Source organism: Microtus oregoni, unplaced genomic scaffold (assembly GCF_018167655.1).
Source record: "Microtus oregoni isolate MIOR12 unplaced genomic scaffold, Mior012 000003F_ref0000135, whole genome shotgun sequence".
In the NCBI taxonomy this organism is placed as follows: Eukaryota; Metazoa; Chordata; class Mammalia; order Rodentia; family Cricetidae; genus Microtus; species Microtus oregoni.
Genome location: NW_024543062.1, coordinates 56,040,277 through 56,053,776, shown reverse-complemented (window position 1 = coordinate 56,053,776; position 13,500 = coordinate 56,040,277). Strand labels below are relative to the sequence as shown.

General features: G+C 43.1%; 1 protein-coding gene across 1 annotated transcript in view; it reads left to right on the top strand.

Moving 5' to 3' along the window:
- Nckap5 (NCK associated protein 5) overlaps positions 1 to 13,500 on the top strand; it is a 769,956-nt gene that overhangs the window by 699,637 nt on the left and 56,819 nt on the right. The window lies entirely within an intron of this gene.

The window sequence follows — 13,500 nt, the reverse complement described above, 5'->3', positions numbered from 1 at the left end:
GTCTCCACCCCCAAATGGAGAGCAGTGAGTTTCTGCATGCTGGCACTCAGCTCCTTAACTCCTGTCTCCAGTTTCTGTCATCTGGAACTTCCTGCCTACAACTAAGTTACATCTTTCTACATCAACAAAATCAACTAATCCTCCATGAGCATGCTCAAAGCCTTGGACTCCCAGGTGATTCTAGATCCTGTCAGCACTGAATATTAAGTCCTAAGGCATGACTCCCTTAAAGGGTGGCCAGTGTCCAAGATTCTCTATGTCCACTGCTTTCCCTGGGATGCCCTGAACAGCCAGCTCCCAGCACCGCCAGCTCTGAATGCCCCATTTTTCCAGTCTCCCCAGCCGTCTTCAGCAAACTATAATTTACAGTGTGTCTCGGAGTGTTGTTGTACCCAGTCAGCTTAATGAGACCAGCACACAATTATTATTCTTTTCATTGGCAATTAGGAATACAAAAGTCTTCACAAACAGCTGAATGAGTGTAGTCTGAATTGGATTATTATTCCAAGACATCCTTTTATTATGGTTGTCAGTGTGAATGGATTTAATTGGTACCAGTTCGGCACAGTTAGCTAATATGCAAGTTAAATATGACTTAGCAGTCTTCAAGCATGGTAGTCTGCAAAGCCTTGCTGAATCTCCCTTTTCCCGGTAATGAAGTTCTTGTGCCTGTAAAAGAAATAAAAAAAAATAAATAAATACACAGCAGGCCAAAGATGCAGTTCTGTGGCAGAGCATGTGCCAGTGTGCTCAAAGCCTGAGGTTCAGGCCGCATCACTGCAAAATTTAAATTGAGTGAAGAAGGACCGGGAGTGCAGTTCAGTTGGGAAGTCTAGTAGACATCTCTAGCATCACATAAACCAAGCATGGTACTGTATTCAAGGTTATCCTTTGCTATGTAGTGACTTCAAGGTCAACCTGCATTATATAAGACGGAGTCTTAAAAGAACAACTTAAGAAAAGAAGCAAACCACAGGAGAAAGAAGCAGCCGTAACAACACAAACACAGATGTATGCACTCACATGTAATGTTAGAGGCTGGGTTTTTGCTGGAGAACTACAGTTAGTGTAAGTATTTTTAGTAGATTTACAGTTCCTCTTAGATCGCCACCGTTTTGTATGTTGGCATCTTCAGCTGTAATTAGAACAACATAAAATCCAGTCCCTCTGTCTTAGTAGCCAACCTTCCAGGGCTCTGTAGCTGCAGATTCTGCACAGATAGCCCCTTTCTTGGCATCTGCTGGATGACGATGCTTTAGAACATTGATGGGAGTCACCTAACTGTGCTTCTGACGAGTTGCCTGGGTCATCAGATCACCATAGACCCTTCTTCACAGTCAGCAGCTCTGCAGATAAAATGCTGTGGACTCAAGAAGACAGCAGCAGCAGCAGCAGCAGCAGATCCTAACCTAATCCCCCAAGTAATAAAGTCATCCGTTAGAGAATTCCTGTCTCAAACAGGAAGAGAGGCATATGGCACTTTAGTGATGTCAACAATACTGCCAACAATACCTTGTAGGCTTCCTGTTTTCAAACCTCTTACCTTGAGCTGAAAACTGAGTCCTGCCTCTCTAGGCATTTCCACTGAGACGAAAGTCTGAGGAAGGGTGTCACTTCCAGGTCCCCAGCAGGCTCTCTCAAATACAGTGTCGCTGAGAAATGGATCACACAGCTAACCCTAGTTGCAGAGGGTGCTGGAAAAGTGCACGCCTTCCTCCCAGCTTCTGTTGTTTGAAGTGGCAGAGAGACAAAGATTGATGCCAGTTCTGAGCTAGTTATCAGTAGGAACGTTTTAAAGGTTCTTCCCACCTGGGACAAGATGAGAGTCACTAATGTTTACTACTCTATCTGTATCCCATCAGAGGGACTGAGAATATTTATTTTCCACCCTGAAGATCCTAAGCACAGTATTATCATACATTTTGCAATATTTTATAGCCATAATATAATATTTTCAGTAACAGTGCCTGAACAAATCTAAGTATGTGTCTCTTCAAAAGAAAATATGTCAGCTAACACCTTTTCAAACAAAGAAGTTATAACTGGAAAGTTTGTGTGTTTCTGTGGCTCAGGTGATTGTGTTGTTTTGATCAGAGTGGCGAGAGTTAATTATAAAACAAAATATTCTTAACTAAACTGGATCCAGATCGATATGCAATAATTATAAATTAAGGGGCTGGAGCAACAGCCCAGTGACTAAGAGTACATACTGCTCTCATCGAGGACCTGAGTTCAATTCCCAGCACCCACATTGGACAGCTCAGATCTCCCTGTAATTCCAGCTGCAGGAAATCTGACTCCTTCCTGCTTTCCTGAGCACCACTCTTCTGTGAGGATACACTCACATAGACATGCATGCATATGCACAAATAAAGTGAAAATTCATGTAAAAAATTGTGAATGAAGTAAAATAATGGCACTAAATTTTATTTTTAAAAGATAATCCTTATAAATTATTTTTATAACACAGACTTCTGTGTTAATGAGCAGCAAGAAAATGGCTAGCCTACTTTACTAGCAGTACTAGCATAGATGATTTTCTTTTCTGCTTTTTAACTACCATGGACTGATCCTATACATTATCCTAATTGTCTACTAGTGTTAAACACTTTAAAAGAACTGAAATACTGTTCTCTCGTACTGAAATTATCATCCAGTGGGGATAGGTAGTTCAATTGATGAAGGTGCTTTGCAAGCATGCGGACCTGGATTTCATCTCCAGAACCAAAGAAAAGAAGCTAGGTGTGGTGGTGCATGCTTCTGATCTCAGCACTGGGAAAGTGGGGGGATGTATAGATCTCTGGGCTCAGTAAAAAGCCAGCCTAGCCTACTTAGTTTAATGAAAGTTATTAAACTAAACATATGCACCGCAATGTGAACACACACAGGTCCACAAGCACACACAAAGAAAGAAAATCTCAGCCAACAATGAACTTCAGAAATAATTCCCATGGTTGCAAGGTGGGAATTGGCACTTGCCCCCAGATCTGATGGCTCAAGTTCAGTATCTGGGTCTCACAATGGAATGAGTAAGCAGAATTCTACAAGCTTACCACACATGTGCTGTGCATGCCTGTACATACACAATGCATGCAAATAAGTAGATGTAAGAACTAACTAACTTAAAGTAATACAAGTGTTTGAAAATTCCCCGAGTTGAAACAGGAGGTTTAGTAATTCCAGAGAGAGAGAGAGAGAATGAGAGAGACAGACAGACAGACAGACAGATCTTTGAGGATTTTGAGAAAGAAGTTATACAGAATCTAGCACTACCCACAAAAATACAGGACCTAGAACAAACAGCTATCTAGTAACCTTGTGAGTAAACACTTTGGGGGCTGACAGGTGAATGAGCCCTATCTCATCTCTCCAACTGCCTAGCTCTGTTTCTGTGTTTCTAGTCTCTTCTGTAGAGACTTGACAATCCCAGAGCATGGCAAAACAAAGGACATGGTCCCACTCTAACCACCCAGCTTTCCCCAGACAGCTATAATGTGTTGCCTTGCAGCTTACACTTAGTCTAATGTTTATTAAATTTGCTATTTAACAGTTTCATACATGTACCTAAGAGGTTCTGGTTGCTCTCACCCTCTATACTCTCTCTTATCTCCTTCACACCCCTGTCAACCCTATCCTCCCTTCATGTCTTTTTGCTTTGTTTTCCGACCACTGATTCAGACCAAGGTCTTCTGTAGAACTATAGGTTGGGAACTAGCCATTATAGCTGATGGACTGCCTGCTGGGTATACAATTAAACACAATGGCTGTCCTTCCTCCGGTACCCATCAGTATCCAGTAGTTCATCTGGGAGGAGAAGAGCTCCATAAGCCCCTCCCCCATCCGTGACTGCCTTGAACAGGCCCAGTGCAGGCAGCTGCAGCTGTGACATTGTGTTAGTAATGGCTGTGCCATGCCCAGAAGACAGCATTTCACAGACTTTCTCCCTATTTTCTGGTTCTTATGTTCTTTCCAATTCCTCTTCCATCATGTGCCCTGATCCTTAGAGGGATGGTAGAAATATTATGTTCAGAGAATTCTCCTTGCTATCCCAAGAACTGATATTGCCTCAAAGGGATTATCCTAGCCCAATATGTTACCTCTTCTTCCCTTCTTGCCCAGCCTGGCCTGACTTACAGAATAGGGGTGAGGGGCACGGTGATCAGAGGTCCCTTTGAGTGCCTTACCTCCATCCACCTGTGCATTTCCATTTCCCCAGGGTGTCTCACATTCTTATTCCTGTCTTCTCCTAGACTTCAGCTAGTATAGAAAGATAAGTTACATCACTATAGAAACAGACTAATCAGGACTTTCTCATATCGGATATTTGCATTACAACAAGCACTCAGGCAAACGTTTATCCCTAGTTAAGAGCAGTTCTTGGGGGCTATAGGTCTGAGGCAATCAAAGTACTTGTTTGGGCAAATGGTGAGGTGAGGAAGAAAAACAGCTCTAAGGCCCACCTTACATAAGGGACAGAAAAGGTTTGGGTTGGTTTTTTTTTTTTTTTCATCATCTTACTTCTACCATAAAGCTTAACTGTGAGACCCAGCTATGCTAAGCCAAACACAGTGAAGTGGGACCAGCTTGGACAAGGTCCATTTTACCTCTCTGGGACACAGACTGGTCCTTGTACCTGCTTCATCCTCCATACGGCATCTAACCTAGTCCACAGCCCAGGGTGCAGTTAAGTGGGGGCAGGAGTGACAGAGGAAGCATAAGATGGATGATTGTCACTGTGGAGGTAACTCGATAGCAGGTTCAAGTGAGAGAGAGTGGATGCAGCAGCTTCCTCACGCAGCAGAGGAAAAGTGGCTTGGCTTCGTGCCAACCTTATTATAACAGTGCTTGTTTCCTTGCTTGTGGGAGGACAGCAAAGTCCACAGGCTCTTCACATGGCCTTGCTTACATTGAGAAGAAGAAGCAGGAGAGTAGCACCTGCCCCATAGTATCAAAGCCCTGATAGAATATTCTTATCCATAGTTATTCATGGTGAATCTTACTGTCTGAATTATTATCACATTATTTTGTGTTAGTTCCAAGATTGTATTCCTCAAACCAAAAATACAGGATTAACGGAGAAACCCTAATTTTCAGGAGTAGAATTTTCTTTATGTGTGTGATTGTGTATGAGAGAGTATTTGTGTGTGTGTCTGTGTGTGTGTATGTGTGTGTGTGCACATGCACGTGCATGACTGGATTGATCGTGTGCACATGAATGAATGCATGTGGAGAGGTCTCAGGCACTCTTGTGCCTGCGCACATGTACACATACAACCCCTGTTCACACAGTCATGCACATGCCTGCCCCTTGTCCACCACCACACCAAGCTAAAGAGACGGCATGTCAATGGCAACCTGGATTCCTAGCAATATAGATAGATAGATAGATAGATAGATAGATAGATAGATAGATAGATGTTAAGTCTACAGTGTTTGAGAAAAGCATTAGCTTGAGACGAGAGACAACTACTAAAACCAATCAGGTGAGGATTTTGTCAAAAGACAGAGGCAAAAATTGAGATGCCACGTGACTACGAAAAGAGACAGAAACAGGGTGCTCTTGGCTTGAACAGTAGTTGTGCATCAGAAAGACAAATAGAGAATTTTCAAGAAATCCATTGTAGTGCAGGGCCAATCTGGCACCTTTAACAATATTTTACAGCACAACTTAAAAAATCAATTTATTCCAGACACTTCTCCACAAGACTCCATATGGATTTACCTTGGCTTTTGTGTGTTTATTTGTTTGGGTTTTGTCATTGTTCTGTTTCATGCATTCTGGAGACTGAGTCTTAGGCAGCTCTGGCTGGCCTCAAGCTTGTTGTGGAGCTGAGGAGAACCTTGAAATCTTGATCGTTATTGCCTCTGCCTACTGAGTGCTGGACTACAGACACGAACTCCTATACCCAGTCCATACAGTGCTGGGGATGGACTCGAACCCACGGCTTTATGACTGCTAGGCAAGCCAGCACTGTCTCCACTGAGCTACATCTTGAGCTACCTCATTATTTTTAATTGTCGCATAATACTTCCTAGCAGGTCTGTGAGCACACAAGTGTGGCATTTACTTTCTAATGGTAGTTATCCAGACATTATTGGACAATCACATAGGTGATATTAAATATTTATTTTAAAATCCTTTAAAAACATTTTCAGTCTTTAAAATTCCCACATTTATGTTATATACCTGGATCATACCCACCCATCATTATCTCCTTTCAACTTTACGTCTTCATTTTTACTGTTACTAATAATCCACTGGACACTTTTTAAGTAATTAATAGATGTGAACCCAGACTTTAGTGCTTCTAAACAAAAATCTTCAAGTTTTGAAGGTGGATAATGCCCAAGAAAATAACTTATCAATGTCATTCTTAATTTCTTTCATCAGCCCAAGGTAGAATGAGAGAAGCATGGTTTAGCCATCATCTTATCACGAGTGCAGTGTCGGCTCCACTCATTTTGTGCAGGATCAGATAAAAGGATGCTTCCTTTATCTTTGCTCTGCCACCCTGGAGCAGCTAAAAGCTTTTTGAGAAGGGGGAGGGGCCGAGAGAGCCGAGAGGTTAACGGGTTATGAAGCATTGTCCCAGCCAAGCCAGAAGCACTGAATCAATTTCCAATATGTTTCTCACAGAGCTAAAAACCTATGCTCTGGAGATGTTATTGTTTGATTATAAAAGCAGGTGGAATTTGAAGAGAGACTTTCATGCCACCTTGATAAACAGTCTCAGCCTGTAACTCGATTGTGTCAACTCCCAGATGGAGGCGAATTATGCTTTCGGTGACTCTCTGCCCATCTGACACTTAGCATTGAGTTCTCCCTCCTCAAGAGCTCATTGGGAAGGAACTCAGCCTTCGCAAAAACTTAGTTGGAGGCAGATTCAGTCACCCCACTTCCAAATGAACACATTGCATCTCCAAATATGGCAATTTCCCTGGCTGGTAACCTACTCCTCAGAATGTCACCCATACCCAAAGCAGGTGCAGATAATTCTGATTTAAAGGAGGTATTAAGGCCAGTCCCTTTCTTATGTGGTATTTGTTTTTATTTATAAACAAAACAAAACCTACTTCTTTGGGCTGTGGAAATGGATGGTTTGATGACTAAGAATATGTGCTGCTCTCCAGAGAACCCAAGTTGGGTCCCTAGCACCTTCCTCAGGTAGCTCACAGCCACCTGTTACTCCAGCTTTGGGGGATTAGACTTCTAGACTCTGCCAGCACCTGGACTCATGTGTGCATGCACACACACACACACACACACACACACATATACACAAGACACAAGTACACACATGAATACACATCATTTAAAAATGATAATAAACCTTCTCAAGGTTGGAAGAGTGGCTCAGTTAATAAAATACTTATCATGCAAACACCAGGGTCTGAGTTCTGATCTTCATAATCATTAAAAAGTCAGGTGTGGTGCCTGTAACCCCAGTGCTGGGGTTCTGGTGAGTCCCAGTCTAGCCAAAACACTGAACTTCAGACTCAGTGAGTGATGATTTCTCAAAAATTGAGAGCAATAAAGGAAGACACCTGAAGTCAACCTCTGACCCACCACATGCACCCACACAACTGAGCTCAGCTGTACACAAACACAAGAAAACACACACCTTATAAACACAAAAATTGAAACTTCTCAGTGCTTCTCATATACAGTGCTATAATTTAAATTAGCATATGTACTAGTTACTTAACCACTGTGACAAAATACTTGTAACGTAAACATGAGGGAGGAGGGTTTGTGTTGGCTCACAGTTTAGGAGCACACAGTCCGTGGCACTTACTCAAAGCTGCAGCTGGGCAGTGTCTACAATTGCTCACAATATGATATCAACCAAGAAGCAGAGAATGTCAAGCCAGAGTTTGGTTGGGCTATTGCTCACAAGGTTAATCCCCAGTCACACTTGCTGCAGCAAGGTTCCTACTCCTCTCAACCTCTCAAAGCTGTGCCACCAGCTGGGGACCACCTGTTAAATACATGAGCCTGTGGGAGTGTTTAATATTAAAGCACTGCAACATATATTCATTGAGCAAATCAACAAGTTTCACTAATGACTTTTTGTACTTTATTAATATTCTCCTCTCCCATTTCTTTTGTACCCTCTTCCCTTTCCTCTTTCCAAATAATCTCCTTTAAACTTTCATGTATATTTAAATCTGGATTCCACGTATCTGAGTGTGGTTAATTTCACTCAACATGATAAGTTCTACTATATTTTCTCGCAATTGACATAATTTCATCCTTCATTATTACTGAATAAACGTGTGTGTGTGTGTGTGTGTGTGTGTGTGTGTGTATGAGTCACATGTTTATCCGCTCATCTCAGACACACAGGCCAGTTTAATATTGTGTTGGTTACTTTCCATGTTGCTGAGACCTAATGCCCGACAAAAGCAACCTAAGTAAAGAAAGAGGTTTTTTTTTTGTCTCACAGTTTGAGGGTGCAGTTCATTATGGTGGGAAGTCATGGTAGCAGGAGCGTGAGGCAGCGGGTCACAGGGCACCCACGGTCAGGAAGCAGAGCCGTGGACACCCAGAGGCTTGTTTCCATGGTGACTTCTCTGTCTCACCAACTTGGCCATCAAGATTATCCAGCACACATATTGTGAGCTTGGGCTTGCAGGTATAACTGTTGCTAACTTAGCAACACTAACGAGACACGTGAGAAGGAGGAACCCATGTGCTGTGGTGTTGAAGTGGAGGTCAGAGAGCCTGGAAGTTGGATTTTATGATGAGATATAAAACATTTCATCTCTTTTTCTCAAAACTGTCATCCATAAAGGGAAGACTATTCTAGAAAACCTCTGGATTACCATCTAAGCTTCAAACTATCCGTGAGTGTCCAAGTTTGCTTCCTGATTCCCATGAGCCTGTAGGAAGACCACACTTTAGTTGCAGATTCTGAGGACAGTTTTTTTTAAAGGTTACAAAGGTTGCACCACTGTTTCTGGGCATATAGGCTTTGCCTGTCATGGTAGCCCTGCTCGCTTGCTAAGGTTTTCATTCTCATCACGTGCTGCCATTAGGAGACCTAGGTTGCAGTTCCTTCTTTGCTCTTTACCCCATGCTATGGCTTTGAGTAATTCCCCAGGTCTTCTGGAACCTCTACTGCTCTCATCTCCCAAATGGAGACCATGGGAATTGTGCGCTTCTAATGGCATTCTCGGTGCTAGGAAAAGCCCAGTTGTGGGTGTTCCTTGTTTTAGTTGCAGTTGCTTGCTGAAAACAGTCTATGAAGGGGTGTGGTCATCTTGCTCATGTTTCTCCATATGATGGTCACAGCATGTATATTAGACATTTTAAGAATGGAAGGGATTGGTTTGTCATGGAAACTTCTGGCCATAACCCTCCCATGTCAGTAAGAAGGCTTGAGAATTCTTTCTGCCCTCAGTTACCACATTCCCTGAATGAATGAACACACCTGACTTCCAACCACTAGTCACACGCCACATTTAACTCAGAGCCATCCACCGCTCACATTCATAATCTTCTTCCCAGCCTGTCCCATGTCAGGCTGCTTCACCTCTTTGTCAACCTCCCAGTTGGCAGGGCGACAATCATGGGAAGTACTATAGCTTCTCCACAGGTAGGAGTGAGTCACCTTCATTCTCTGGTGCTCAGACCTCTAGGCTTAGCCATAAACCAATTTCAGTTCAGTTACTAAATATTTATTAGGCTTTGACTCATCCCAGGCAATTGTGCTGAGCCCTCCAGGGATATGAAAATGGAGTCTGGGTTTGATGAGCTTCTCTGATCTGATTCTGAACCAAGATTTTTTATTTACATCTTTTTTCTTTACATTTAGCCAGAGATTGAATCACTCAATCTCTTGCCTCAATATTGGACACAAGGAAAGGTCAGCTTCCATGGATGGCTTGGTCCTTGGAGGTGGTTTCCTCCCCCTTAGGCATGACCACAAGGGCTTTATTGCTCTAAAGAGTTCTGTCATCATAATGATCAAGAACTTACCTTGCTTTGTAGTTCTTCAATAATGTGAACATATTCTTCCTGACATCCTGGAAAAGACAAACAACTTCTTTTTAAACAGATGGCTTGTGGAGCCATTGTTTAAATGTCATCTCTGCTACTGTTTACTGCCCTACTTAGTCGGGAGATATTTGCATATTGAATTCGCTTGAGTGCTGGGTAGATGATGTGAGAGAGATGGGAAGCTTTTGTGGGCGTTGTTTTCTAATAAAACCCATTTGGAGTTGGGGAGATGGCTCAGTCTAAAGCGAGCTTGCCACACAGGATGGAAGTGTTCCTGGAGCCCACATAAAAAAGCCAAACATGGTGACAAATGTTTATAATCCCAATGTTGGAGAGGATGAGACAAGGGCATGTTAGCCTACTTAAAGAATTTCAGGCCCGTGAGAGACAGTGTCTCAAAAAACAAACAGGACTGATGGTGTATAAGGAATCACCCAAGGCTATCCTCTGGCTTCCACATAAACATAAAAGTGAATGTGCACTTGAACACACATGAGCTTGTGTATGTGCACACACACACACACACGAAAAAACACCCTGGCTGTTACAGTTAGATGTGGTCTTGACAGATGATATGACTAAGACATTTTTCATTTTCTTTTTGGTGACAGCTGTGGTGGCTTGAATAGGTTATAGCCCCCGTAGACTCATGTATTTGAATGCTAGGCTCACATGGGTTGGCACTGTTAGGAGGTGTGGTCTTGTTGGAATAAGTGTGTCACTATGGAAGCATGCTTTGAGGTCTCATATACTCAGGATACACCAGTGTGATACACAGACTCCTTCTTCTGCCTGCAGATCAAGATGCAGAACTCTCAGCTCCTTCTCCAACACCCTGTCTACCCACACATTGGCATGTCCCACCATGATAATAAGATCTAAACCTCTAAAAGCCACTCCCAATTAAATGTTTTTCTTTATAAGAGTTGATGTGTTCTTGGTGTCTCTTCACAGCAATATAAACTCCAAGGCAACAGCCGAACTATATGCACTAATTTTTTTCACCTTAATAAAATATCCAGGTGAATTGCTTTTAAAAAAGATTCCCTTTTTTGTATACATCTGTATAGGGAGGGGTCTGTGCTTATGAATGTAGGTGCCCTTGAAGTCCAGAGGAGGGGTTGCATCCCCTGGAGCTGTAGTTATAGGTGGTGGTGAGCTGATGGACATGGCTGCTGGGAATTGAACTTGGGTCCTCTGCAAAAGCAGTATACACTCTTAACTACTGAACCGTCTCTCCAGTTCAGGATGGCTTTCTTTTTAATATTTTATTTTTATGTTTAATTATATGTACACTGAGCCGTCTCTGCAGCCCCAGCAGACTAGCTTTGCTTAATTCTTCACAGTGTTTTCCAGGATTATAATGAGATCTGCAGCAGTCTAGTTTAGTTTCCCAGTAGACTCTGTGACAAGGATTCAAGGTCAAGTAAATGATCAAGAAGTGCAGGAAAGAGTAATAAAGGACATCCGTCAAGGAAGAAAAGCAGCCCGCAAAAGACACGCTGTCACACCCGCTATCCCCACAATGAGCTATATACTTTGCACAACTCAGTACAAAACAAAACACATGTCCTCTGGCTCAAAAGTTATGAGAGTGCCAGCAAGATGGTTCAGAAGGTAAAAGTGCTTGCTGCAAAACCTGACAGCTGAATTCGATCCCTGGATCCTACTATAGAAGAAAACAGACTTCACAAAGTTGTCTTTTGACCTCCACCTGTGTGCCATGGCATATGAACAGCCTGTGCATAAATACATGCCATATATGCATGCTTAAACACACATGATGTTAAAGTTGCTAAGAATTTTAGTGGCTGGAGAGATGGTTCTGTTGGTAAAATGCTTGTCTTACAAGCATGAGGACCTGTGTGCAATCTACAGAACCCAAGGCAAACGATCATGAAGAAGAGGCACGCTCTTGTCATCCCAGAGCTGGGGAAGAAGAGGAGGGTCCCTGGGCTCACTGGTCAATCAGTCTAGCCTCCTTGGCAAAGAGGAAGTTCAACAGTGACGAACAGTGTCTGAGAGAGGACACTCGGAAGTTGTCCTCCGGCCTTCACACACGTTTACCTGTGAACACATAGACACACAGACAGACTTGTAAGACAGTAACAGTAGCAGACAGAGCCTGTCTGCCGGCACACATGTCACTGACCATGGCTGCTATGTTAGGTGTCAGCTTAGCCTGTGAGGAAGTCTGGAGTGCAGAGCACAAGGTCTTAGCATTCTTCCTTCTGAGGAATCGTCACCGCTTCCTCCCATTGTGGACACCAGGTGGCTTCTGTCAAAGAAGCCCGAGCAATGCTGTTACTTGGGACAGGCTCAAGGAGTGGGGTCCAAGGAGAGTCGGCAGGTCACTGTTAGTACCTAATAGGCTACCAAATGCCAAGATATGGGTACACAGCTACTTATACCCCAAGCAGGGGCAAATATCTCAACCAGTGAGCCACAATTTAGTGGGCACACTGGCAAAGTCCTTTAGTGGCTAATCTCAGTGGTCAACTTAATGAATATAGACTCACCCAAGACACAGGTGTCTGAACTTGACTGTGGGGGTTGTCTTATTAATTGAGGTGGCAATCCCACCCACTGTGGGTGTCAGGGTTGGTTTCTCTGGGCTGGAACCCTGCAGCGTGTGGAGGGAACAGTCATTGGTTTCTGCTTCCTGACTGTGAACGAGAGGTGACCAGCTGCTTCAAGCTCCTGCTGTTGTAACTTCACAGCCATGACTGACTCTGACCTTGATCCGTGATCAAGAGTCAAACTTTTTCCCTGAAGTTGCTTTCATGAGGATGCAACATGAGGAGAAACTAAGACCGGTCCCAGCCAGGAAAATACTCATCTCTTGTCTGTGTTGTCTGCCTGCTTCTCAGCCAGCTCTCAGGACACCTGTCATTTCTATGTATGGGAAGTCAAACACAAGTGAGAACAATGATCAGAGGGAGCCATGATCTTGTGTTTCTAAATCACATTTTATTTGTTTGCAAATAAAAATGTTATGGCCCCAGAGGGCTGGTTTTTTTTTCCTTCATGAGCCTCATTTATCTCTTCAGGAAATAGAGCTAGGATTAGTCTCGAGCTATGACTGCAAGATCTGAGACCTCTATCAGAAAGCAGTATGGACATTATTTCATTTCATCTCTAAATCACTGCAGTTTCTCTGAGAACTTGGGAAAGGAAGTTATGGAGATAACTTATGGTGAACTGTTTACTGCCCGAGAGTCAGAATCTGAGTTGGATCCCCAGACCTGTCTAAAAAGCCAGACATGGAGGTATGCACTTGTAATGCCAGTGTGGAGAGGCAGAGACAAGTAGATTCCAGGGGTCTAACTGGTCAGCCAGCCTTACTCACCTGCAAGATCTAGGCCAATAAGACCAATAAGAGACCTAATCTTAAAAAAATCACAAGATGAATGATGCCTAAAGACTGATACTTGGCAGACTGACCCTTGACCCACATACATTTGCATACCTATGCATACTCATATATACAAATACAC